We start from the raw sequence: 27156 nt of genomic DNA on the forward strand, positions 1-27156 counted from the left end.
AAAAACACACAAGTGTGGATTTTGAGACGGATCAAGATCGGCATGCCAAAATTCAGAACCCCTCCCCCACCCTTCGGGAAAAACGCCGGGGACGGGGCGACGGGGAAATCAATTCTACATTTCATTTTTCAACCCTTCGACAAATCAGCCGCGCAACGTACAGGTCGGTCACGTGTGCGGGAAGCATTAGAAGGGCAAAATGGCAAAGGAAGGAGGCACCAGGTGTGGGTGTTTATAGCGTTCGATCGTATGCTTCATTCATAAAAGATGAGCATGTGGTGCCCCCTTCCACCATACGCTTGCATGTAAATGGATCAGCAGCTGGAAAAGCTCAGAGCCGAGAGTTTTCCGCAAAACAGGCAAAAAAATGACACCCCGCTAATAATTAATCCAGCAAAATGTTTACGAACACGAAATGTGGCCAGAATGTGCTGTGTGTATTTTGCTGCCAATTTCAACCGCCCTTTAGCACGCATACACACCTCGCCACACACCTACCTGCCCGCTCGTTGTTACGCAACTGCTTTCGGCGCGACTAGTTCGTGTACTCCGCAATAGTTTGGAGTATTTTAGTGCGAGCGTTAGATATGAGATCACACGCCGAGCTGGTGCCGGTTCGAGGTTTCAAATATGTATGTACATAGGGAGGGTGCAAACGAGAGCGAACAGGGTCTAAACAATAGAGGTGGGGAGAAGAGACAGATGCCGGTCGATAGGACTTTCACCGGCGAGTTAACAATTATCATAAACAGCTTTCCACTTCTCGTGGCGTTCGGGGGTTTGAACTCGCCCTCCCAAAGGTACGCTTACCCGGAGAGGAAATGGTACGGTATGTGTAGTTACAATCGAAAATACGCGGTGCTACCGTGGAAATTAAACCGTGGTAACCGCTGTGGTTCAACTCTAAAGTATAGAAAATGCAATACAAAACCATCGGCATGAGTTTTGCGTGACACGCATTCGCGGACATCACGCGGGCCCACACGCTTGATCTACCGTGCTCCCCCGGGCCCACACTGTTCCGAGCAACAGCCTCACGTTGCAAGCGGGTTACCATTATTCATACGGCCAGTAGGTCGTGTTTTTGCGCTGCACAACTCAGCATGGGCAAGGTAAATGTGAAATACTGCTACAGGTTGAATACAGGTTGAAATAATGCTGCCGGCTGCTGCTCTGCTCTGTACGAGAAGGGCCTGTATGATGATCATTATGCAAAGAGACAGACATAAAAACGCACCGAATTTGGGAAGCTAACAAACTGGGTAACAGGTGAGAGGACAAACTTTGGTCCAAATTAATGACATTCTCCTGTTTGCCATTGCTACAGAGCGCTCATAAAGAAGCCATGTACAGCGGAAACTATACCGGCTGTTGGCAAAAGTTTCCTTAGCTAAATACACTCGACATGCAAAAGACCAACTGCAGGGTTTGGGGAGTCATTTTTCAAAAGCTGCTTTTGACAGAGTTAATTTTTATTTTTGATACAAATCTTATTGTTGCATTTTGCCTAGAAAAGAACACCTGAGAACTATCTTTAAAAATAACAATATGAAAATTATACATATTGTTATATCACAAACGTTTAAAAAGTGGTCTATAAACCCCTTATAGAACAGTTTCAGGGACAGATCGGGGAAGTACGCGGTACACCTAAATCCCTCTCCACGGTAGCGCGCATCACCGGCACGATGTAATCGGTTCGTTTAGCATAATTTAAAGTAACAGCAGCAAGTGGCGCATGATTCAGTCGGATTCAACACATCCGAAAACATACAATCTCGGGGCTCGCGCCACTGTGAATGAGCAAACCTTTCGTTTATCTTTCTCCTTATCTCTCTTTCTCTTTCCCGCTTTTTCTTTCCTATGGGGCCTCGTACCATCGAAGGTGGTCACTGAAGCGGAGCATGCTAACGCAGCGTAACGATCTCTACAGAATCATATCGAGCGCGCGTGGTCGAAGAATGCAGCGCTAGTGCGAGACGCACGTTGGATCTGGAGCTGCACGTTGTTCTGGAATGAGGTGGAACGAGGAACATTATGCTGTTTCCCCCGGCAGATTCGTGTTGATTCCGACACGGTTGAATGGTCGGTTGCAGTTACAACTCGCGATCAGTGCTCTGTCGGTGGATCGGTGCCGCTTCTTCGGCAACATAGAGAGCAAGCAAAAAAAACACTCCAGAAAATATGGTGCTACCGCTGCTGAATCATCGATTTAGATGGTTTATGCGTGTCGGAGGGGTTGGCAAGCGTCATGTTTATTTATATTTCACAAGAAAGAAAACACAAACTGGGATGACACTGGCGGGAGTAAAGCAAAACTTTACGGCCCATGTTTTGCAGCCCTAGTAGCCTTTTGTCCAACCATGCAGCTTCGGGTCAGAAAAGTGGGTTAATGTGAAGCGGTACTTAACGCACCGCGCATAGATTGGTTTGTTGTTGAAGTGGCGTCGCAGTTAGTTTGGTATTGCTTAACTTTTCTCTGCACCTTCTAAGCAAGTTTTGTTCTAGTGCCACCGTTGTAACATTGTTGCCAACAGAGTGCTAATTTGTACCATCGTGCATCGTTTGGCCAGCGGCTTACGTTTTAGTAGCAGGTGTTTCGGCTATTGTTCATGCAAACCGTGACCTGGGACAGGTTGAACAATTTTTACGACAGGCGGCAAACTAGACGATGCATTGTGTTTTTTGTTGTTGTTCTTGTCGGGGAATAGTGACACAATGGACGTGTAAGCGGCAACAACAAAAATCAATGTTTTCAAGATTTAGGTCCCTTGAAACAATCTCGCCGTATTTTAAGCCCTTGCCGGGAGTGTGGTACGTTATCGTGCTGTATTGATGGTGACGGGTTGAGCAGCAGTGGCCATTTTTGCAGCCACTGCCGTCACGCCATGCTTCCGTGCTAAAACAGAGGCCGATGACTTTTTGCTGCTGGAAAACAGCGGCAACACAGCAGCAGGGCGGCACGGCACTGCTACCCGGGAACGGAAGAACAGCCCTTGGCACAGCGTGCCGGGAAACGGTCCCTCTGCAGTATGGCGTCATATTTCTTCGTTTTTTGATGAATGAATGATGGTATTTCCCTTTCGCAAGTCGGCCTCCACTTGTCTCTTTTTCTGTTTTTGTTTTTGCTTTTCTTTCTAGCTTTTCAATTTTCGCCCCCTCGCGTCCTATTGCAAACGCTGCCATTTATGCTAAGCGATTTTATTTCATCCGCTCATCTTTCTGTACCTTGCTCCATCCCCAATGCCCCGTTGGGAAGCCCGGAATGGATGGTGCTGCGGATGTGCCTGGATTCGATTTTCATGCTCCTTATTTTTCAAGGGATGGGGAGCATTTGTTGTTTTTTGTTTTGGTGTTGTGTGCTTGTTTCGTTTATGCGCTATGGCACACTGGGCTCACGAGATGCGATCACATTTACAGTGAAACGTCACACCAATCGGCCGGCGTTCGTTGCACTCCCTACGCGGGGTACGGTCGAGCGGCATATTTGGTGGCGGCAAAGGGTAAAGCTGATTTGCTTCGGTAGAGCGTAACAGGCAAAAAAAAAAGGGAAGAACAAAGTAACGGAACCAAACACTTGATTACGGTGCGCCGTGCACCGTGCGGGTTGTCATCGGTGTAGTACGCCAAGCAATCTTTCTATTACTGCATTTTGCAGTCTTTCTATTATTCATAAAGAACTGCGTACTTTATGAAAATAAATAAATTTCAACACTTCGATACTTACAGCGTGTATTAGACGTATGCTGGCAAAATCATAAAACCAATCAATGACCTCGCAGGAAAGACATCGTAATTGGAAATTATTTTGACAAAAATATTACCAAAACGTTCGTCCAAAAAACCCAATGCATAAACGCCGCATAATCTGCAAATATATTTGTTACTTACCCTTGTAAAATGTTATTTAGTTTAAAATCACTTTGTACAATAAAAAATATGATACAAAAACCAACCAACTTCTTGTTATTCACGCCTGTGCGCATCCATTGGCCTTGCAATGATTAAAACTATCATAAACTAGTGAATTCTAAAATAGATTCGCGAATATCGCACTGACGTCAATGGATGTATCGTCGCTCAAGTATGTAGTTCCACCTCGCTCGCATTATTATGCTGCACGTACGCAGCGAGATGCATCTTCGTACTGCCCGTTCATCAGATACTTCATCAATTCTACCCCCATCGCTCATCGTCTTTCTGTCCTCGCCATTCCAAACTCTCCGCCAACCACGGTACCTATGGATGGAGGATTAAAGCCGTCTCCAAAGCTCGCGCGCTACTTGATTGATGTGAATGGGGCGTCGGAGAAAATGCATGGCATCTGAGCGAATGCCAGCAGCCGGCGATTGAGGATAATGTATCGCCTCTTTGCTTGTCACACACACACACACACACAGAAACATACATACATTCGCACACCTTCACGCAAACAGCGACCTCCAGAAGAGTGAATTGAGGATGTTAGTTCGCTGCGCGCTGAAACGAAAAATATCCGCCGGAGTGCAGTTTACCTTGAAATTGCGAACAATTTCATCGTGTGTAAAATGTTGCTTTCTCGGATAAAGATCAAAATTCTTTCCATGTTCGAGCAGCGTGCAAAAAATGGCCTCTTTCCGGTTTGGCAAAACAGATAGGTAAGAATAAATGCATAAGTTGATAGTTGCCCAAAGCAGCGAACGGCGACATCAATCTTTCGGTTCCCGAGGTTCATGTGAGTGCCCATCAGAAACCTTCGCGATAGGGATCAAGGGATCTGCCTTTGTTGTTGCTGCTGTGGTTTTCGCTGCCTGTGCTGAATTTTTGTACACCCCTTCTTTAGATTGCTGCTCCAGGTGCATCCTACATAAATCGAACGGCTTGGTTGGTTGGATTTGCTTGCGGGCAGCAATGGGCCGAGCGGGCGATTTCTGCGATCGTATCACACATCGTAAGAAGGCATTGCTCCCAAGAGAACACGTCACCGGCAGCCCGGGTAAATGGGTTCCCACGACGTGGAAGTGAGCGTACCGAGGGCGGTCCAACGCTAAATTATAGTAATCATCGATGAACGGAACAGTGCAGCATGATTTTGTAAGGGGAAGATAAAGCACCACTTTACGGTACGACAGGAAGAAACAAGTGGCGACCAAAGCCCCATGAACAGCCAGAACATTCTGTGGATTTTTTTTTACAACCGAAGGGTTTTGGTGGGTACGGTTAGGATTGATAAAATCGATTAAAGAAATGTATTCACAGCTAAATGACTCTGAACATCAAAACCAAACTCCAAGACGCAAAAGATGATTGGGAGAGATGTTATTGTAATATCATTGGTGTAAAGCGATTTTTTTTACTAAAATTAAATTCTCTCTCTTTCTTTCTTTCTTTCTCTCTCTTTCCCTCTCTTTCTCTCTTTCTCTCTCTATCTTTCTCTATTTCTCTCTTTCTCTTTTTCTCTCTTTTTCTCTTCCTCAGAAAATCTCTGATTTTATATATTGCCTCAAGATGCTCTGTAACGTCAGCGAGTGGTTTTGTCCATAGTCTTCTTAATTAAGCTTTATCTCCCCAAAAAGACGGCAATGTTGAATGCCACAACCTGTTGAAGACAAACGATTTGGAAAGGAATTCAACGTAAAGAAAGCACCAGGCTCCATGCTCAACCTCCTGCTACTACTCGGTAGCTGAAGGCCCTTTCATCAAGCGCAAAAGGCTACGTCAAGACTTGTCTGCACTAAACCGCAGTGCCACAAATCTTACTACCAGCAAAGAGGAACCCACAGTAGAAACCATCTCGCCTGCATAAGTCTTCATCGAAAGACAAATGGTAATTTCTCCAACTGAAGTCCACACAATAAGCTTCTTCGTTAGAATGAGTTCATTGAAAACATAGCGAAAAAACCGTGGAAAACAAAGCGCATGCTGGTAAAGTCCAAAAACCTTGCCCCATTCACGGAGAGTACTACCGATTCCTGCCGAAATCTGCCTGCAGTATGCGCACCATTTGCCGGTGCACTTGACTGAAGTTTATAATTCGAAACAGAAGAGAAATAGCTCGTGGCAAACACCGGTATATATATTGAGAAATGGGACGGAGTATGTCCTGGTAGGTTTGCATCGGTGTACTGCCGGCATCGCAAGCGGTAGGTAAAACCCCGAACTCAAAATCGGAAATTCCGTCGGGTTACTTCTAGGGCTTTCTTCGCCATGCTTGAATGATGCTTTTGTGCACTACAACAACGACAATGACGATGATGCTGATGATGATGAGGATCCGGACAATGACGCTCTTTGCTCTGGTGGTTTTTCATAATTTTGTCTCCACGGAGTCTTTGAACATTTTGGAGGAGAGCATGGAGCTGTCGTCCGTCCGTTACACCAGTCGCATGCCACTGCCGCTGGTAGCTGGTGTAGATGGGTTGGTGACCGACGCTCTGTCTTTTGTTTGTTTGGTTTTCGTTCACCGGAGCGTTTAATCCGGTATCGCACGGCGAACGGGATAGTAGGGGAAATTACCTCCGTAACTGTATTACCTTGCAGCGTGGAAAGATTTAATACGGCTTAGAAGGAACGGTTGAAGTTTTAGACAAAGTTTAGGCATGGTAGCATACGCTCATCACTTACCAAAGAAATTGTCGTTCGTAGAATTTAACACTTCTTGTGGATGGATGTCATGACCGTAACAAGAATTTCTGTTCAGGAGATTTCTTCGAATTAAACCTCGAAGTATTCAGTAATTTGTAATGATTTTCGTTAGGTAGAATGAAGTTCAAAAACGGAAGATGTATGACCTAAACCAAGTATAGGCTCAAATCAGAAGTATCTAGACCATCTGTCAACAATAAATTCCGAGAACGCATCTATTTAATACTTAGTAATGAAAACATCTCCGAGATAGAGCACAGGAATATAATTGAATGTTCCATTTGAAGTAAGTGATAAAAGTTCAGAAATGCCAGCATTAAACATTAGTACAAAACTATCCAATAACATTTAAGATGATAAGTAAACGATGTTGGAGCAAAAATCATAGAGACAAATAGGCACGGGAGCGACAAAATGTTGAATTTTTTTTCAAAACGTAAGTTTTTGTATTTTTTTAAGCTTTTGTCAATATTTTTTAACTTGCAGCAGACAAACAATAAAGTTGACAAATTGTGAGATTTGAGAGATTTCACTGTATTGCATAAATGCATGTCTCTAATTGATTTATGATTCCTATTTAGTGCTTTATAAACAAAATATCCATATATATTAAGAAACTAGACTTTACGTCATGTGGTATAGCTTTTTGTCGGTCAGGTTTTGTCAATGTGCAGATTTGTCCCGTGACCTCACGCTTATTGCTGAAATCATAACCACACTTATAAGTTTCAAACGTCGAAACATATCCCGTATGCTTTAATTTAATCACTATTAAGAACACAGCACCATACCAGCATTAGATAGCTGTAAAACCAAAACCACCACACTAAATCATCAGCCGATTGAGATAGTTGGTTGTGCGCTCGTGGACGTGCAAACGGATTCGTGTAGTGCTCATGCTTTAGGCAACCGTCGGCTCCACACTGCATATCAACATGTCAGCTTTACGGATTACGATTAGCATTATATGCTGGACGGCACGCACGCAAAACAAGAATGAAAATAATCTCCCTGTTCAAATGTTTGTTCACACTCCGCCGGCAAATGCCGATGACCCGTCGCCCTCTCGCTGACGGTGGCTATCATTGCCCCCAAAACCAGGCGATGTTGCGCTAATCTGTGCTACTAAAAATTTAGACGGCAGTTCGATGGAAATTGGCAAAGACAAAAAAGTAGAAGAAGAAAGATACCAGCCAACTCAATATGCCAACAGCCGTGGAACGACCGCAAACACTCGGCACAGCCGGGCGTCTCTCTATTAGCGGTACCCCGTTTAGCACACAATCATTTTGGATTATTTGATTGGCAGTTAAAACCGCGTTCTCGCCGAGCTTAAACTGTTATTAATTATCACCCTCATCATCCTCTATCCTTGTAGTCATCTGATGCGGAAAAATTGGAACATAGACTCGTTACCCTAACACGGCAGCTCATCATAATGCGTACCTCATTTTCTAACGCTACCCAACAACAGGACCTTCGAGCGCCAACAGTCACCACAGCAGCACATATGTTAGATAGAGTGCAGATTAGCTCAATGAAGAGCAAACTGGCGGAACGAGAATCATAAATCCGCAATTCCGCGTGCAAAAATTGAAACTAACGTTTGATGCCTTGTCTATCGCTCATAGCTTGAGCGAGCTACACACATGGGACGACACTAATTGACTCGCGCTAACACGTTTGGACTATTGCCTGCAAAAAAAAAAATAAACTGAAGTTTTCCTCAACAAACAATAGTTTGAAGTTTTTTTAACTAAAGTTTAAACAACAAAGTGATGATTTTATTGTTGAATTTGATCCCTTTGATCTTTGATATGATTACGTTTCAATAACAATATGTATACGCAAAGGGAAACGTTGACAAAACTTTTATTTTGCACTGCTCTCCCGTAACCAAGCCGACTATCTACATGATCCCGCTGGTGAAAGGGATTGTTTGTTTGCAAAATTAAAGTAGTCCCTGCAAAAGACTGAAGATTTCGGGGATTGGTTCTTATCGTCGCTTTACATATGTTTCACGGCCTGAGCGCGCGCGCGGTGGAAACAAATCAGCACCACACTACTACTGTAAAGCTGAAACCCTCGGTCGCGGCTGACCAAAAAGCACACCGATCAACCGATCTCGGTTGCGTGGAGAGAGCGGATTGAGATTGGGAAGGCCAATGTCGGATGGGAAACCACAAACTGGAAGGAACCTGCTCCGAGAGAAAACCGGTTCCCAATCGCGTAGAGCTTAATCAGACCTAAGTGCTCGGTGTATGTGTGTGCGTATGTGCCCTTGTGTGCCGAGAGGGTGTGAAGTTATCTCAGAATGAACCGACAGCATCCCCCCTTCCAACACCATCAACACCAGGCGGAAGTGGAAGGTGTGGCGTTTGGGCGCAGAATATTAAGAGCGAAGCAGGAAGGTATGAATATATTCCAATTTGGTACCGATTCGAACACCGGGAAAGGGAGGGGACATGGCTACAGCTCTCCAGCGGCATATATATATGATTTAAAGGCATCATGTGTGTGTATGTGTGTGAGAGCATTTGAAGCACAACAAAGATGGGTCGGTGAACCGGCTGTAGGCCGAATGATGCTGTTGCTCAGCTGCCATGGAGGAATGCAATATTGAATATATTCCTCGCGGAAGAAACCTTTACTTTTTTATGCGAATTTCAGATCGGGTTCTTCGAGTGGGCAGCCCCCCGGGTAACGATTGGCGAGTTCTCCCCGCTTACTATTCTTCAGTGAATCGGCAAACGAGACGCCGATATCTTGGTGGGTGCGCTAATAATAGATTTCGGCGCGGAGCTTTCAGTGTTTCCATTATAGTGCGCTGGGTGTCGGTTGGGTCGATTTCGACTACGGCTAGCGACTTGCAGAAGTAGCGAAGGGGAGTGATCTGGGCGATGTGGTTCTAGCGCCCACCCACCGATAGTGGTAACCATGTGTTTACTGAGACTTACCAAGCACACATCAGAGCCTAACCAGCATAAACATGGTTTTTGAGGAACGACGTCTTGTTTGAGCTTGTTTCTTGCAAATAATCTCAGTCTGAATGGTATATGGAATGGTATCTTAACACATACACACACGTATACATATACTCATACGCTATCAACTTATACATTTTATCCCGAAATCCCCTCCATTTCCAGCAGGTTAGTGCAAAGTGAAACATTCATGATGGTATATTTTGCTGAAGTTAATCGAGCGAAAACCCTCCGCGTCAAGGGTAATGGTGAACAACGAGGGCAGAAATCACGCTCACAGACACGGGCCCAGACAACGATGACGGGTCCTGTTGCCGAAACCGACCACTTCCTTTCAAGTGCCGGTTGCTCGGTCGACAAGAGAGATGCAAATGATTGCTAAGAACAGCCGGCAAGAAAGCGATGAGACATGCGGGCTTGGGAACCATAAAAGATTGAGAAGACGCTCACGCAAGACACAAGGCATGGTGCGACGGATGGGTGAGGTGAAAGCAGCAAGGCATGTAGAAAGAAGCAAACAAAAAACTACAAGCACATACACTGCTCTAATATTGAGCTTGTGGAGCGAAAGGTCCTTCTCGCTTCGATGGAGCATGCATCTCGAGCTATGAGCAGATAATTACGTCGTTAGCATATCCTTTTCCTTTTCATTGGCCTTGCACGCCGCCTTCGCTTCGGTGGGCGTACACGCTCAGGGAAGTTTCAAGGAGTTGGCAGGAACGTACCGGATACGAGGGTGCGGTCGGCTACGATGCTGTTTGTTGTTAGTGTTCGGTTGTTGCACCGAGGCCATTTCTTACCATGTCCTGATTATGCACTGGATGCCACCAGGTACAAAAATTGTGCTCGGGAGGAGGGGACGAATCGGTTACATTACACCGGGCTGGCCGTACCGGGGCTGGTGAAAGGGCATAGGCGAAATAACACCTTTCGCGTCCCTGTCTTCAGCCTAGCCATCGCCTAAGTTCAAAGGAAACCGATCTGCCTCGGGTTTTGATGTCTTATCGAGCTACACCGGTACACTGCGCCCGGTGGCCTGGTTGAAATGTGAATCTCCAGCATAGGGTGGCTTTTATGCAAAGCAGCTGCGAAGCGACAGCGAAAACGGCGAGGCGCACACAACTTGCAGGCAATCATGTTGGGTACTTTTGCGACGACGATCATTTCTATATCTTTCGAACTTTGTTGCCTTTCGCCGTGAAGGAATGCTATCGCTCGTAAGAGCGCGCACTGGCAGAATTGTAGACACCATGTTTAGGCACACATTGCGGCAGGAGTAGGAGGATTGGTGATATCCAGGAACCAGGATTTCTGTTTGGCAAGCCATACAAACACCAGGACAGGCACATTTGCCACCATGGCGTCATTATCGTTCGTGCTCCTGTTACAACAAATGGTTCCTTTTATGTTGCTTTGGAATCGCATGCTAGTGTGCGCCCGGTTCAAGAGTAAACCTTCGCCCTAGCCTGAACACCTTATACGACATCACGTGTGTGGAGGTCGGTGTGCATCATTAGTTCCTTATTTATAAATATATACGAACGGCAGACGCAACATTGCTACACTCTTTCGCTAAGGTAGGATCCGTATAACGGTAGGATCGGGCACCCAAACCAGGAGGTATGAAGCGTGATAAAGCCTGGCTCTAGCGAAAAAAGCATTTTTAGTTGCAGCATTGCAACACAAAAAACCTTTATCAGCATGGCACAATCCGAACTACTATGTGCTAATTAGTCCGAAAAGGATTGAATAGATTAAAATTGTACTCACACTGTAGCACCTCATTCGGGCTGCATATTAATTTAAGCTGAAAACAAACGTCGTCCCCCAACGACGCTATCAACGCGGGTAATCTAGTGGGTTTATTATTTTGAGTTTTCCCTTACTTCCGACTGCGCCAAATAATTGTTACCCGTGATATGTGCGCACAACACAGCCATGTTTGGCGCTACACTGATTTGGAGAATAATTAACAAATTAGCTTCTCCCATTCACTGCTCATTTGTAGACGCATTGTGGTACGCTACCGGGCCGGTAGCAGTGTGTGACATCCGGCAGCATTATTGTGTCGGGTCGGAACACGTCTGAAGCCTACTTGCACCACTCGCACTAATTATCCTACTGAATGATAGATCGGCCGGCAGAAACAAACTATCACAATTATCAAACCTCCACCCATTCATATCGCAATGTTATGTTATGGCTGTGTAATGACTTTGATGATTTTAATGAATTTATTCGCTGGCTCTTTGTTGCATGGCACATGGTCGTAATTGATTTGATCATAGTGTGAAGGTTTCTGTTCTTTGCTTAATTTATTTAAAAAAATCCTAGTGAAGCCCGGATTACAGTTCCAGTGAAATTGAACGTGTAGTTTTGGGGTTTTCTGCTATATTTAATTAAATATTAATAAAACTATGGCTTATCGTACACCAAAAGTAAGAATATTCAATTCTTCAACTATTTAGAATATTAAATTATTTGCATGAATTATGCATAAATTATTTTGCATGATACCAACAAGAATTATTGGCAATATATCAAGTGCTACATCTCTTAATCATAGTTACAAAGTAGTAGGTACAAAGCGAATAGTCAGTTTCTAACGCATCAGTACAGCAGTGACCATGACTTATATTAAATCACACCAGTTGGAGCATATATGGCACACGCTTAAACGATTCTAATCTAAAAACGAATGTTTGCTTACATTCCCAACAAACATACGGCCTTTTCGCGAGGTGGTAGGTGTATCAACAAAACTTTCACCCAACAAAGCCCTCCTCGGCGCACAGTGCAGACCGTTTCTGATAAGATTATTTGGAACAGTAGGAATAATTAGAATGTGTCATTGCATGTTTTATTTGACATGTGATTCGGGCGCTTCCAATCGCGTCGCACTAGCTGCTTTGTTCGGATGACATCTCTGGATGACAGTCTTAATATATCGACTGAGTATACTGAAAGCAGCTAGATTTTCTCATCTCGATTCCAGGATAAGATGAAGCGGTTAGACAAACATTCCCTCTGCACTCAGAAGGATAAGACAACGAGCAATTCTGTTCGTAGTTCATTTGTGTGGCATCTAACACACAATGATCCCATTTGAATCGCAATGACGCCGCGTTGCAATCATGTTTTCGAAATCGTATGTTTTCTTACGTTAGTGGCAAACAGAGAGGACGAAACCATAAAGAAGCAAAGCGATCCGGTGGATTACTTGTGTCAGCCAATCGATCGATATGAAGATTATACGCTAACGCTTCTCTCTCGCCGCACAGATGGCCGAACGAAAACCCACACTCACCCAAACTGTTGACTCGTTTCGCGTGTAATAAAACGCTACATAATTTTTGGAATCTTTTGCACCAAAAGGTCGTCGGATGAAGGAGGCGCTCGCGGGCACACAAGTTCATGTGACCCATCGTTGGCGTTGCCATCGGGATGCCTGACCTCAATGGTTGTTTCGCTTCAACACTCGTTATGGACAGATAATCGTTATTAAACGTGACGTATCATCCAACGTGTATGGCGGTGGTGGGCGAGCAAGCAGACGGTCATTGAACGATGGCTGCTCCCAGCTGCTGTCGTCGTTGTCGTTGCTGAAGGATTCGTTTCATCCCCTCCGTATGGTTGAAATGGCAGCATGTGCGAACCTCCCGCTCACACAAACGCACTACCCCGAATCCTGTCGTTCGATATTTGCACCCATATTTCACCGGTTTGCTGAATACCACTTTCCAGCAAGCACGTGATAAGAAGGGCCAACCAGTGGCGATGAAGGTAGTGTCGGGGAAAAATTGGAATTTGATGCTTTTCACGACGTAATCGCACATTGTGCAACAGGCACAGAGCAGAGGCGCTTCTGTATGTGTAGTTCCCTGCTCGAACCGCTTCCGGAAAGGGTGGGATGCGTCTGTGGGTTATCGAATCGTACTCAAGAATGGCCCTCGTTGGGATGCTCTGTACCGATCGTTATCGATAATCGACGCCGCACTGGTAATATGAGCTCTGTTGTACACTTGCTCCAAAACTTAACAGCGGCAGAGTATCATAAGAGAGGTTGCTTCTGGAGCGTAACCACAATGCGCCACAATGACAGCGCATTGCCAAGAAGCAAAAGGGGCTAACGCGTACGAAAAAAGCAGCTGCTACAAATTGTCCTCGGAATGTGTGTTGTTTTCGATCAGTCGCTTCGTTGTACGCTCATGACATGGCTGGAGCCAGTATCATGTAGAGCGAAAGTTATTGCCATGTGCGATGGATGTTATTTGTTTTCGATGCGTTGATGATATTCAAATAATTTCTATGAAACGAGAGACAAACAAATCCTGCCGCTCGTACAGCAACAGTCGTTGTCAAAAACATGTTTTTCTACTACCAAAAGGCAATTCGTACTCTGTTGATTGATGTAGTTCTATCGAGACAAAAATCAATGGTTCAAATTAGATTATTGTTATTATCCATTAAAAAGATCTCAGTCAGTCTTAGACAAGCATTCTTGAGGGATTTTAAATTGTTATGAAAGGAGCCGTCTTCTAGTCAAGCAATACGATTGATCTATGGTCAAGTTTGTCGTCAGTAGGTGCCTTCCAACGCTTGCCATGAATCCAGCACTAACGAATTCTTTCAAGTCATCAATCGTCGTCACAATGCGATTTCCTTTTTCTTATTTATGGTCACTGTTTGTAGTAGTAGTCGTAGTAGTAGCAGTAGTGGCAGTGAAGTGTGCTACCGTGCGCGACAACAACTTCATCAACATCCTGTTGTGTTTTCTTTTTTTTCCGTAACCATCGCCAAATCGATTCAGGGTGTGAAGAAAATGGCAAAACTGGCTGATCATTGGATGTCAATTTGTTGCTGCTGTCAAACGAAAATCCGCAAACCTCGACTCGCTCAGGCATGAGTACGGGAAGACGACGAAAGGAGCGAAATCTCTTTTCCGGCCAGCAAACTCCCATAAGAGACCTAGATGATGACAGACTGGTTGGTTGGGTGTTTTTTTTTGTCTATTTTTCTACAGCTTCCAATGCAATCAACATTACTTCGCTTCGGTTGTCGTCATTCCTCTTTCTTTTCGCCGCTTAAACGCGACCGAAGATGACGAAAGAACGATCCAACATTATGGTTGCAAAACGCCCAGTAGCCCTACGGGTGTATACTAAATGCTACAAAGAAGCCTACGTTCGAAAGCTTTAATTAGATTTCCTCCCGGCAGTAGGCTGATGTGAATGGGAAGCGAATTCCACATCCGTTTTTTCTTTGATACGGTCCTATCGTAAGCCATATTTCCATCGCATGTTTGTGGTGACCGGAGAGGGTGTTCTATTTAACCCTTATTGGACTAACGTTGGCGGTTTATTTTTTGTGAGATGCTCAGTACATTTCAGAAGTCAAGATAATCACAATTAAAAATATACCGCAAAATAATAATATGTGTGCGATACGCTAAACAAGACGCAGTTAAGGTCTACTCGACATTTTCTTGAAAAACAAAGCAAGTAGACAAAGCTTTATTGAAAAAAAAAATCAGCTAGTAGAGCTTATAATCAGGGGTAGTAACAAAAACTTCCATTTTCATATAAAATGTTCCTACAATTGGTATCAAACAGACATCAGAACATAGATTTTCTGAAGAGATTAAAAAATGGCATTAAAACGCATTGTTTGAAAAATAACATTGAATCCGATTAGCATAATCTATTCGACAAACAAATTTTATTGTAAAGTCTTAATACCTACATCAACCGCCCGAAGTGTTGGGTAGTTTTTATTTACAGAATGAAAGAGCATTTACTTGCTGCCTAGTTGACCTCTTTTACTGCGCACATCAACAAAGCAGTGTAGAATTGTGTCTAGTTTATCATATTCCATCTAGAATATTCCATCAGTATTTTTTTATGCTATAAACAATGTTGGAGGACTGATTATAAGAGCTGGATTGACGAAGGATAGACAACAATCTTCTAAAGAACCCTTCAAGGAAGGTCACGTTCTTTCGTTGTGTTTAACCGATAATCTCTTTTTCCTCAAAGCACAGCCACGTGAATAGTTTTCTCATATTAGTAGATATATCCCTAAAGCCTTTCCCTGAGCTATTATTTTAACTTTCTTCATCCGCAATAACTTCCCTCGTTTCCGAAGTTCATGTTCGTGTGCATCTTCTTTCCAAACCTCAATTTCCTTAGGGGGCATACTAAATGTTAATCGCTGTGAGTAGCACAATCTAAAACTTTGCTGAATGTTGTGTAATAAGTCGGATGGAAACTTTTACAAAACAAAGGCAATTTTGTATCTAAACGACTTGCATCCAGCGCGTTGACCGATTCTTTCCAGAATGATGAATAGTATGCAATTCGAGCAGCGAATCAAAGCGGGACTGAAACTTTTGGAAAAAAAATAGCAAATAGAAACACAAAATGCCACATAAACGCCAACCCATATTTCAAAGCCAATCCTTGGCGACTCATTTTTCAACTGTCCTTGGTGAGATCGCTCGTGAAGTGTGCTCAGCGTGAGCGGAACAGCAGGAGAATAAAAAAACGATCAAAATGAAACAAAAGCCCAGCAAAAATACAACTCCAATTCACTTCGATCTTCCATCGCCATGGGGATCATGATTCAGAAGACGTTTCCAAAACGTGTCCATCTCCTTCTCTCTATCTCTCTCTCTATTCCTCTCTCTTTCTCTCCCTCTCTCTTTTGCCATTTCTTTCTCTATCTCTCTCTCTCTCTCTCTCTCTCTGTCTCTCTGTTTGCCGTTGGAAACAAGCAACTTAAAACGATTGCCCGCATGGAACCGTTCATATCACTTCACGTTGGAACCATTGGGCTAGTGCAACCGAAGTTAATGGTGCTTTCGTAAAGTCTTTTCTTGCCCAACTTCTGACCGAGGCTTTGTTTGAGACTGGAGAAGAATTTCAAGAACCCTGCGGGGATTATCTCGCCCTTTGCCTGTCTCCCACCGGGCTCCAGCGACACAAGGGGAGCTTGTTCCTCGATGTAAGTGTCTGTGTGTGGATGTGTATTTTTAAAAGACTTTTCTCATCCCGCACGTCAGCAGGCGTTTATTTTTTAGTCGGTCCTTTTTATTCACATAAAAGCACTAGAACACTCTTGTGCCACAAACCGGAGTAGTCCTAGCCAGGGCTTCGGCGGCTCGAGTACTTGGCTAGTGTGCTCGGCGGCGTCTCGGCGTGACGATGAGTATGCCAGCTGTCAGCTGGTGCTGGCTAGCGGAGTTTGTATCGCGTACGCGCGCGAACCGTGTGCCAGACAATCTCTTTGTGCATATTTTACTTTGCGCGGTCGGAGGAGTACCAGAGAGCGCCGGAAGTTAGCGTGCGTGGTGATGGTGGTGGTGAGCGGTTGACGGGGTTGAGGATTAGACTGCTGACACGTTTCGAGCACCCTCGAACTATCGCTCCGACGGCGAGGCACGCCAATGTATCTGTCTGCATCCCTCCGTGCCGACATCGATTGAGTCGTACAGAAATTGGAGCTCACCATCAAGCAGGCAATCGTCGGATGAAGATGGGACGCCAATTGAGAGAGAATGAGAGTTTCAACTTTTCTCAAGATACTACTTTCCCCCTCGTTCACCAAATAAGCTTGAAAATGATGATAAATGCTTGCTCTCCGCGGAAAAACTTTCCTACCGCGGCAATTCAAAACCCATCCTTTCCCATTTCATCCTTTGGGCGGTTTCACACCATCGCGTGACTGGCACACACAGTCTCCCTTCCCTATAGCGTTTCCTTGTGTACATAAATATTCTAACTGCAGTCATCCTCACCCACGCGTGGATGCGACTTCCGACGACCCGCCCCGTCCCGATTGTGACAGTTGCTTAATTAAACTATCGTTTCGAAATGAGTTCGCTAAGTTGTTGGTTCCAACGCTTCGCGCTAGCTTTGACAGGAATAGGAATTGTCGGCAGAAAGCTAGGCATTGGTGCGACAGTCCGACTGGCATTGGGAAGAGTTGACATATTTATTGCACAAGCTGTCCTTTTATCGCGAGTTCACGACCCACAATCGCATCGATCGGATGGGGTGGTGGCATAAATTAGAATTTTATCAAAAGCCTATTATCGATAGCACCTTCGGGGGCTAGTTTCTTTTGGCTGCCTTTTCTGTTTTTGGTTGCTCTCTCGCTCTGTGTTTTTTTTCACTCCTGCAGCGGACAATTGGTCCTATTTCCACCAGCTTATCTGGAAGATGGAAAACGCCTAAAAGAAGGCCAGTTTACATCATGCATTATGCATTGGTTCGTAAGAGCTTATCCCGGCTTTACCACAGGAATGTCAAGCAAAAAAGCTTTTAGCGCACCGCAGAACAGCGCTTATGAAGTTATAATCGAATAATTCATACAAATCGGCTTTTAAGTTCATCGAACAATTGAGAAACCAGTTGGTGTTTGAAAAAATCACCAAGCAACGTCACCAAGTAGCGGAATTACCCAAATAATCACTGCTCCATGATTTGTAACAGTACGCGCCCACGCAGCCGCACATGCAATGAAATGACCCGTATATTTCGTTGTTTTCCGTTTGTGTCGCCTTAATTAAAATGAATTCACTGAAAGGGACAGCTCAAAGGGCGGGTTCAAAAAAAGTCGTGGGGAAATTCATTTATAACCAATTTACTGATGCGTCCAATTAACACGACCACGTACACACACGCACATCCCCTCGTAGCATGGCGCTCCTCACTCAGCTCCCTTGCCATATCCTCGAACAGACAATTGGTGCCATGGAACTGTAGGGATGGCTTTTCATTGTTTAAACTGTCAGACGCAAAGCACGGCAGCAGTTCGACAATCGGAACCACCGCGCTCTGACTCTTCCGGCCGCATCCTTCTCCATCCATTGCCGTTCCTTGGGCTGAAAACCGTGTGCAATCGGCCACCATTTGTCTATACGATACGTCAATGATTAATTATGAGTGCGATACAATCGGGTGGCACAAGTTAAATAAATGAATAGCAAGCAAGCAAACAGCCAAAAGGATGTAGTGGCAGTGTGCCCAAAGTTTAGCACGATTGAACAACTATTTGAAAGTCTGTATTAAATAGTATTTGATTGTTGGGATGTACCAAGCATGCTTTAAGGAACGATTTGAGATATTTTTTAGAATTTAAATTTCAAAGTTATGAATTTAGGCAAAACGCTACCAAATTAGGGTGTGTCTTCCAAACTAAATGGCGTGCGAGATGTACAAAATATCCCATACTTCGTCAACCATGCGATTAAAAAGCAATAAAGTACGACAGTATTACAATTTAGTTAACGAACTATGGGTTGCCGAGAGAATGGTTACAAAAGGGCTTCTTCTCTCGACAATGCAACACTTCACTAAACGATGAGACGATGTTGTGGCTGTGTCACGTACTTTTCGAAGCGTAAAAAAAAGATACTTAATATCTCGAAAATATGAACCGACCGATCGGTCCTTGGTACGTCCGAAGAAGGGAATTGGGGTGGATTATCGTGTGTTTGTTCGGTAAATTGATCGATTCATTTCACATCCTTCTCGATGGCGAAACGCCGGCTCTATCATCCTCGAGACCAGACACACAGTTTGTCAGGTGCTGCACTAGAGCTCGCCTCTTTCATATCTTTTTTTCGAGCTATCCATCCCTACTGTCGTTATTTCCGGACCAGCAGACAGTCTTTGCGACGTTATTTTTCCCGGGCGTACAAAATGCACTTCATCATCCAACGGCCGTGCCCACGGCAGACTGAGGAGCAGGTTTAAGCTCGATATTACCACTTGAAGTTCGGTGCACGGAAATGAAACCTTCTCACCTACATCCCAATTCCACACGCCCGCCCTCCTCCTACGGGAGAGCAACCGATTTTCTTTTTCCGATTCCGCTATTAAACCTGCAACCGGCGAAAACATACCTCCACTCTCATATAGCTCGCTGATGAAGGCAGCACAGTCTTTGTTCATTTCGTCTCAAGCGAAGAAAGCGATCCATCACACTGGGCCGTAGAATGGATCGGGGGTGGTAAACAGGAGCGACCAAAATCCTGCCACGGTAAGCAACCGATCAGCAAAACTCAACCCGAGGACGATGGACGAATGAGAACAAATCAATAAAATTGTTGACATTTCGCCAGTCTTGCGCGCCCTGCTGGAAAAAAAAACATGAAATGAAAATGTATGCACCCCGTGTTTGCACTCACCAGCGCCTCACACGGCTGGTTGGTTGTGATGGATGTAACAGGGACCACACGAGACAGCAGGCGCGCGGGCCCAACGAGTTTGCCGGATTTGTGTAGCCGGCTACCATCGTCGGCAAAATCGATTTACAATAGATTGCATGATGAAGGATTATTTTTTATCGTACCAAGCGTGCTTTCATTGTTGGTGCGCTTCCGGATGTACGCTTCGTTTTGCTATTTTTTTTTTACGTTCCATACCGGACCGGAAGGATTACGGTGGCAGGACATAAACCGTGGCAGAGCAACGAACACGTTCTGACACTACGAACGCGCGAGTACCACAGTGCAGATGGTGTAAAACCACAAACAACAGCACCGTAGCGTGAACTTGGTGCAGTAATCTAACCTCGGTGTGGGTTTTTTTGGGTCGGAATGTAGCGGAAATCGGCTAATGATCGTTTCCGGCCTCGAATCGATAAGGATCAGTGAGGCCAAGGGAAGGGAAATTTGAGTGTTTTTCGAGGATTTGTTTATGCTACGGGTGTACGGGAACTAGTACCAGCTAGTTACGCGATTGGTTGATGATTTACTGATGAACGTGGTTGCAATTTGATTCGTTTTGAAATATTAGAGAAGGCTGCACATATCAAAATTATGTTTATGTTTATTTTATGTTTTAAAGAGTATTATATGTCATCTTTATGTATGAAAACTTGTTTAAAGATTTTTAAGAAATACTCAAGGAATTTCCTGGAATAAATTTCTCATTACGATTATGAAAATAATAGTTTTTGCTTTTGAATTTTTATTACAAAACGGTAAGAAAATGTAGACAAACTTAACTTTGGGCAAACGTTCGCAAAATCGAACATTCTTAACAAGGGTTTATCACTAGTACACTGTACATTTCCATTTACACGAGACTAAAAATCCGCAAGCAAGGCAAAACTGTGTACCGAGGAACTGCACACCTTATCCTGAATCCATTTGACGCCCCACCAAACATACCACCGTAGTCCAAGCAATCGCTTCATTTAGTAATGGGTCAGCAATGCTGCTTACCTCTTACCTTACAATGAGCATAAAAATGCATTCAAAATGCCACTTCACAGCTTAGTGGCAGAAACGCCAAGGTAAGTAGTATAGTGGAAGTGCAAAACTTCACAGCACTTTAAGGTTGCTTACTTTTGTCCGAACAGAGCGGAGAGTGCGATGAGGGAATTGATGCAGCAATTTCATTTGCACCGTATAAAATGCATGCGTTTCCGATGCAACCACCGTCACCGTCTTTCGTTTTGCGTTTATTATGCTCGCGCGCACCATTGCTCATTAATCGTTTCGCTTTATTTGCTGCAACATTTCTACGCTTCTCAAGCAACGAAACTTTGATAAATGCAATCAACTCCAAGCTGCAGCAGCATCGTGGCGCTCGAGCATTGGCAGAGTTGTTCTTTTTTCCACTGCCAATCGACTACCAAACACGAGTAATGAGTGTTTGAAGTTGGTTTGAAGCAGGAGCAAGAAAATGGCTGGAAACAGCCGGAGGCAGCGAAATTGAGTCGAGTTTTTTTTAAAAAAAAAGCTCGATCGACCCGTTTTCCGTATCGGGGAAAGATGCCATTCGCAAACGCAAATTGATTCGCGAAATGTGTTAATTAATTTATTCCCGTATTCCGATTTTGCGCTCCCTTCCCTCTCGTGGCTACCTTGAGTGGTGCTTTTCTTTGGGACTGGAAAACTGGAAATACACCATAATGTGATTTCGGATGTGCAGAGCATTCCCCTGGCATTGTTGTACGTAGTCTCCGTTTTCAGCCCAGATGAAGACGAAGTTAGTCGCGCTGAATGCTGAAATGAAACGGTTGAGACCATCGAATTGTTCAAAATTTCCCTGAGAATAGAAACTCCATTGCCTGCTATCGATACTTTGCGGAAAACAAGCAGATCGGGAAGATACGGTATTTGCGGGCTATAGGCGAAACTTTTCCCGATGTCTAATTCACCCCCGGTGGAAATGTAATTGAAATTGAAGTCTACACCGACTCTCCTTGCCGAACGGGGTGTGGTGGTGTCTGTGTTTGTTGATTTTTCATCAACTCGGGTGAAGATCGCGCCACCAGCAAAAGGACAGAAATATTAAATCTAGTTGCCACGCACCACTCCCACCAGGGAAGGAAAAACCAACGCGCGCGCGTTCGGTGCGTTGGCTTCGATAACAACGTGAGCTTTTCTTGTGCCGACTTGTGCCGGCGAAGAACCGTATTTTTGTACGATACCGGGGCGGGGGTATAACGGAGGCGAGCAGTAGCTACTCAATTAGAAGAAAATTTCGTGTTGCAATTTTATCGCTAGCACAAAATGTAATTTACCCGCGCTTTTAATAATGCTAGCAACGGTGGTAAAGGTTATGTTCTTCGGGGATGTGTATCTAGCCTTTCGAGCATAAAACCAGGGTACGGTGGTATGATAAGTAAATTTGCGCAAGAGTAAACATTACTCACGTTTCAAATAATATCTTTTTCATGATATTGAAATTTCGCCTGGCGCTACACAAAGTAACGTTATGTGTTATGAAATTTTACGGTTTTAAGTATGTTGTACGGATTCTAAAATATAACCATAGTAATAGATAGTTATTCAACAAAAGAAATAGATTAAAATTAGTAGAGTTATGGTCATTCCAGTTGTTAGGAGAAAAGTCCGCATATTCTTAAAAATCTAACAAGTTATCATACGATTGTAACCGCACCCTGCAGAAGCAAAGCGCTTAAAACTAAGTTAGTCTAAAGTCGCAGCAAACTTTCCACTAAACTTCATTAGTATTCGAGAAGCGAACTCCTTTTACTCTCAACACCCATCGACAAAGTTTTCGATGAAGCCGGTGCCGGTGCTTCTTGACAAAGGCACAGTTATTTTAAAGGAAGCCTTGCGATAGATCTAGCAAACTGTGCTACCGTGGTTTGGACCAGGGCTTTATCTAGCATGCTATTAATAGCAAACAATGGCTTAATAGCAAACAATGGAATTATAGTAATTAGTTTTCCACTGGGAACTGTGTTTCTACAACTAAACCATAACTTTCCTGTTCCATATGCCTTGCAAAGCGAATAAAACATTTCAGCGTAAAACAACATGTTTGTATTAGGGGTAAGGTGAACAGCTGTTTACTGTGTTCCTGTGTTGTTAACATGTATGCAATATATTATTGCAATTCCAGCGTTTTTGTGTGATAATGAAGCCATTTCAAATTTCGTAGATCAATTGATTCGGTGTGGCAGCTTGCAGTGAAAGTAGGTTATAATTTCCCAACAAAGATTTCGCTAGTTCACCTTTGTAAATGATCATTTGTTTTCGATCCGATTCAATAATATATCCATAAAATGACATAAATGGTAATGGGTGTACTACGGCACAAACCACAGTACCGACTTGAATGTCTGGAATGGGGAGTAGGGAGTTGTAAACGAATCCGAAGATCGGTAACCACAAAGTCGTTTCTTTTCTGGCGAATCCCTGGTGCTATTTTGCCACTACGAGAATTAACGTATTCGCGAAAATTCAGCATAAAGTTGCCTAGAGGCCAAGTCAATTGTGGAAGCGTTCGAGAGGGCAAAATCTAATTGAAATGCCAATTTCGTCAGTCATCCAATTATCATCCTACCGGTGATGATCCAAGTGCTTCCCGCTCAATTGGTTGTCTCACGCTCACTGTTATGCGATAGGCACATCGTCTGCGGTGCGACGTGAATTCGGTGTGCTGCGGTGTGTATAAATGCTTGATGTTAATTTTGACACTGGAACAACGGACAGTTTGACAATACTGAGTACCAACATAAAGTAGTAGGTTAGAGTTCATACGCTATAGGAACACGGGAAAAGTAGGCAAAACGTAATTGGAGTAGGGAACACATAATTGGGAACAAGCTTCATTTGCATTGCCCTGTGCATCTGGGGGCAAACGTGTTGGCCGAAACAACCCAAATACATAAAATATCATATAACTGGTACTGGGCGATGTTAGTTCTGGTCCAATTAAAAAGTATTTTAGGAAATAATGAAAAGACATTGAATTTGTATATTGTTATTATTATCAACACCATTTATAAAAAAATCTTCTATAGCGTGCCTATATTTTATTGAAAAAATGTGTAACCAATCAATGCGACCACACTATCTTATCTTAACTAAAAATGATTTGTAGATGCGTGAAAAGATTCTAGATGAAAATAGAAAAATGACGTTAATTATGTGATTGTAATCTAACGATTCACATTGATATATGATGTTTTTAATTATAATATTATTTCAATGCAAAGTTTCAATGTTTTCCAAAAACTTATAGTTTAATTCTCAAAATATTTGAATTCGTTTTACGATCTCCTCTTTTTTCAATGAGCTCTATTTCATTTTTTGATATCTTGTTAGGAGATTTAAATTTAAAAAAATAATATTTAGATTTATATTAGATTTAGATTTCAAAAATATTTTAACAATGCCCAAAATTAAAAAAAAAACACGAAATATCGCATTACTAGCTCTTTGGTGCAGTTAAATTTTCGTCTATGAAATAACAGAGATGACTAAACGTAGGAGCTACGCTTGAGGGAACTATTTGAGGAATATTTCCACGCATTCGATAGTCAGGTAGTGTGGATCGACAGGTTGGCAGACATGGCATCTATTGTTTTATAACATTTATTATTTGCTTTGTTATTTTATTCCATTGTTAGCCGCCGTGGCATCCTCAATATCGCTTCCCTTTTCCAAGCAATTAACTTCCAATTGAGCCAAGAGTCTGGTTTAGTTACACCCACTTGCCTTTATTCAGCCCGGCGCACCGTTGTGTGTCGCAGAGGCTTCGAGCTTCCGGGAGAAGAGATCGGGGGGAAAAAATGCTAGCAAAAAGTCAACCTTCCGGTTCCAATCTGTTCGCCCAACTAGCTAGCTGCAAAACGGCCAACCGAAACTAATCCTGCGCTTTTTTTGCTCTACAGCATCAACGCTGTCTCCCCATGCTAGGTGAACTTCCGGTCGAAGCGACGTTCTGTTCGGTGTTAGCAAAGTCGTGACTTTTCACAGTACGTGCCTCGCATCGATGATGGTCAAATTTTGATCCTGCAGCAACCTGGCCCTCTTCGCACGGCATACTAGTTTTGAGGGAGGGATTTTGTGGTCCACTTTTGTTACGTTTGTGTCAACATTAAGCGGAGGAGAAAACACCTCGAGCACGCTGTCATTCAGGTGGGAAAACTGTTCCAAATTATAAGCAGTAGGTCGGAGAAGGGCGCCAAAAGGTCAGCAGGTGCAGGAGTTGAATGAGTGTGCCACAACCGGTCTCCGATCAACACATCATTTTTTTGCGTAAAAAAATAGCCCCATGAATAGACGGCCACGGTTTTTTGGTTTAGTGATATCAATATCGAGACACAACCACATACATACAGGCATTAGAAAACAATTGTACAGAAAAATTCAATTTAAGTGCTTCCGGCTACAATTTATTATTCGAGTCGTGCCGAAAAAGCGCAAAGAAAGATTAAACTTTTCATTAACCTTTGCTGATGCTGATGGGTTTGATTTTATTTGATTATTTATAGATCGCTGAGAAAAAAAAAATGAAAAAATGATGAATTTTTAAAACTTTTGTGTACATTTTTTAGAGCAAAAGTAAAATGGTCCGGACAAGAATTTGCAAAATTGAAACCTTGTGGCTGAATTATTGAATTATTTAGCGGCTATTTGTACCTTTTTGGGTGGAATAGTAAGTGTTTTAAGAAGGAACAAACGAAGATAGCATGTCAAAAATCTTATATACATGTTGATTGCATTTCACAGTTCGGAGTACGTTTGATGATTTTGTACCAGACACACGCACACACACACACACTGCTGAAAGCGTTAACAGTTTTACGATTGTTTGCCGCTGACGTCATGATTTGGGACGATGATGTTTGGAAAAAGAGTACTACATTAATAGGTCGATAGGAGATACAGTTCGGTTCGGCAGTATGGATAATTTTGCGATGCACGATTCTTAGCAAATACCGGACACGGTTCTAATTCTAGATACGTTGTTCTATATCTTTATTTCAGCACTTTGTGGCATTTTAATTGTTTTATCTTAGTTTTTTCCAATCTTGATGATATACTTACAAAAAAAAACTAAACACTTTTGTAGATTATGAAAATATTCAATGAATATTGACTGTTAACTCGTAAAAATAATCGGGCTCGTTAAGGAGAGAAACATTATATGAGAAATAACTCGTTTGGTTTAATTTTCATTTAAATAAAAGCTCATTATATAAATCTAATCTAGCTTCGTGTTATACTATTGATTCATTCAATTTGAATGATGCAGTGCACATCAGAGGTCTCCAACCTATGGTCCGTGGCGCTAACAGAAATTATTAGCGAAAAATTGAATAGAGTAAGAGAAATCTGGATCAAAGTAAATGAAATTGATTTAAAAAAATAACTATTTAGAAAAATATTAGTATTTAAACTACAAAAAGCAAATAATACACATACAAACACGGCTAAACATACACATACTACTCTTAATACTTTCCTGTAGGTCGTGTAGTTCACATCGGATCTGATTTCATGATATGAAAAGATCTCCTTTAGCAACCACTTCTCTCCCAAAAATCGTAAACATTTTCAGCAAACACCCGTTCTCCGCGCAACCTATCAATTCCAACGAGACGTCAGCAACAGCAACTATACCGGTTAAGTAAAACAGCGTCATAACCCGGCACAATCATTCGGTTGGCGAAAGTGGCACGCCAAGACAAGGCGTACTGGCCGGCCCATTTTTCTACTGTTTGGTGTCGATCGCGTAACACAAACACACACAGTGTGGCGGGCAACGAACTCGATGAACTTGAAAAGCGCGTGGAGTTTGTTGCGCGGATGTGCGGTCTTGGACTCCGAAAAAACGGACAAATCGACCCAAAATATAGCACAAGCGGAAACAAGTACACGGGAGAGGGTGGAAGATCGGTAGCCGGCGGTGTCAATTTGCCGCCAAGGGATTAACCGTTAATTTTTGTGCCGAAGACGTGAAAGGCACCCATGCATGAAGAACGTGCGAACGACGGCCGTCGATCGACCCTTCGGTACGCTTTGCCAGAATGTATGTGGCACTCTGGTTAGGGCTTCTTGATTTTTATGCACTTGAAGTGATCACCATTCGTTCGGCCAGAGGCGGGGAGGTCTGAAGGGGAGCTAATAAAAAAACACGAATAGTAATGAGCAATCTCCCACCACTCGGGCTTGGAGTGGAAATGCGAGTGTTTATTCGGGTGACAATTTCTGGCGTTGGACTGGCGCCGAAATGAAAGCCAAATGAATTTATCTCCCTCTACACACACC

The 27156-nt window shown here is 43.4% G+C and overlaps 1 protein-coding gene across 2 annotated transcripts in view; it reads right to left on the reverse strand.

The window, feature by feature from the left end:
• The window catches only part of LOC120893191 (alpha-mannosidase 2), a 93027-nt gene that overhangs the window by 61985 nt on the left and 3886 nt on the right, over window positions 1-27156 (reverse strand). The window lies entirely within an intron of this gene.

This window comes from Anopheles arabiensis, chromosome 2 (assembly GCF_016920715.1).
Source record: "Anopheles arabiensis isolate DONGOLA chromosome 2, AaraD3, whole genome shotgun sequence".
Taxonomy (NCBI): Eukaryota; Metazoa; Arthropoda; class Insecta; order Diptera; family Culicidae; genus Anopheles; species Anopheles arabiensis.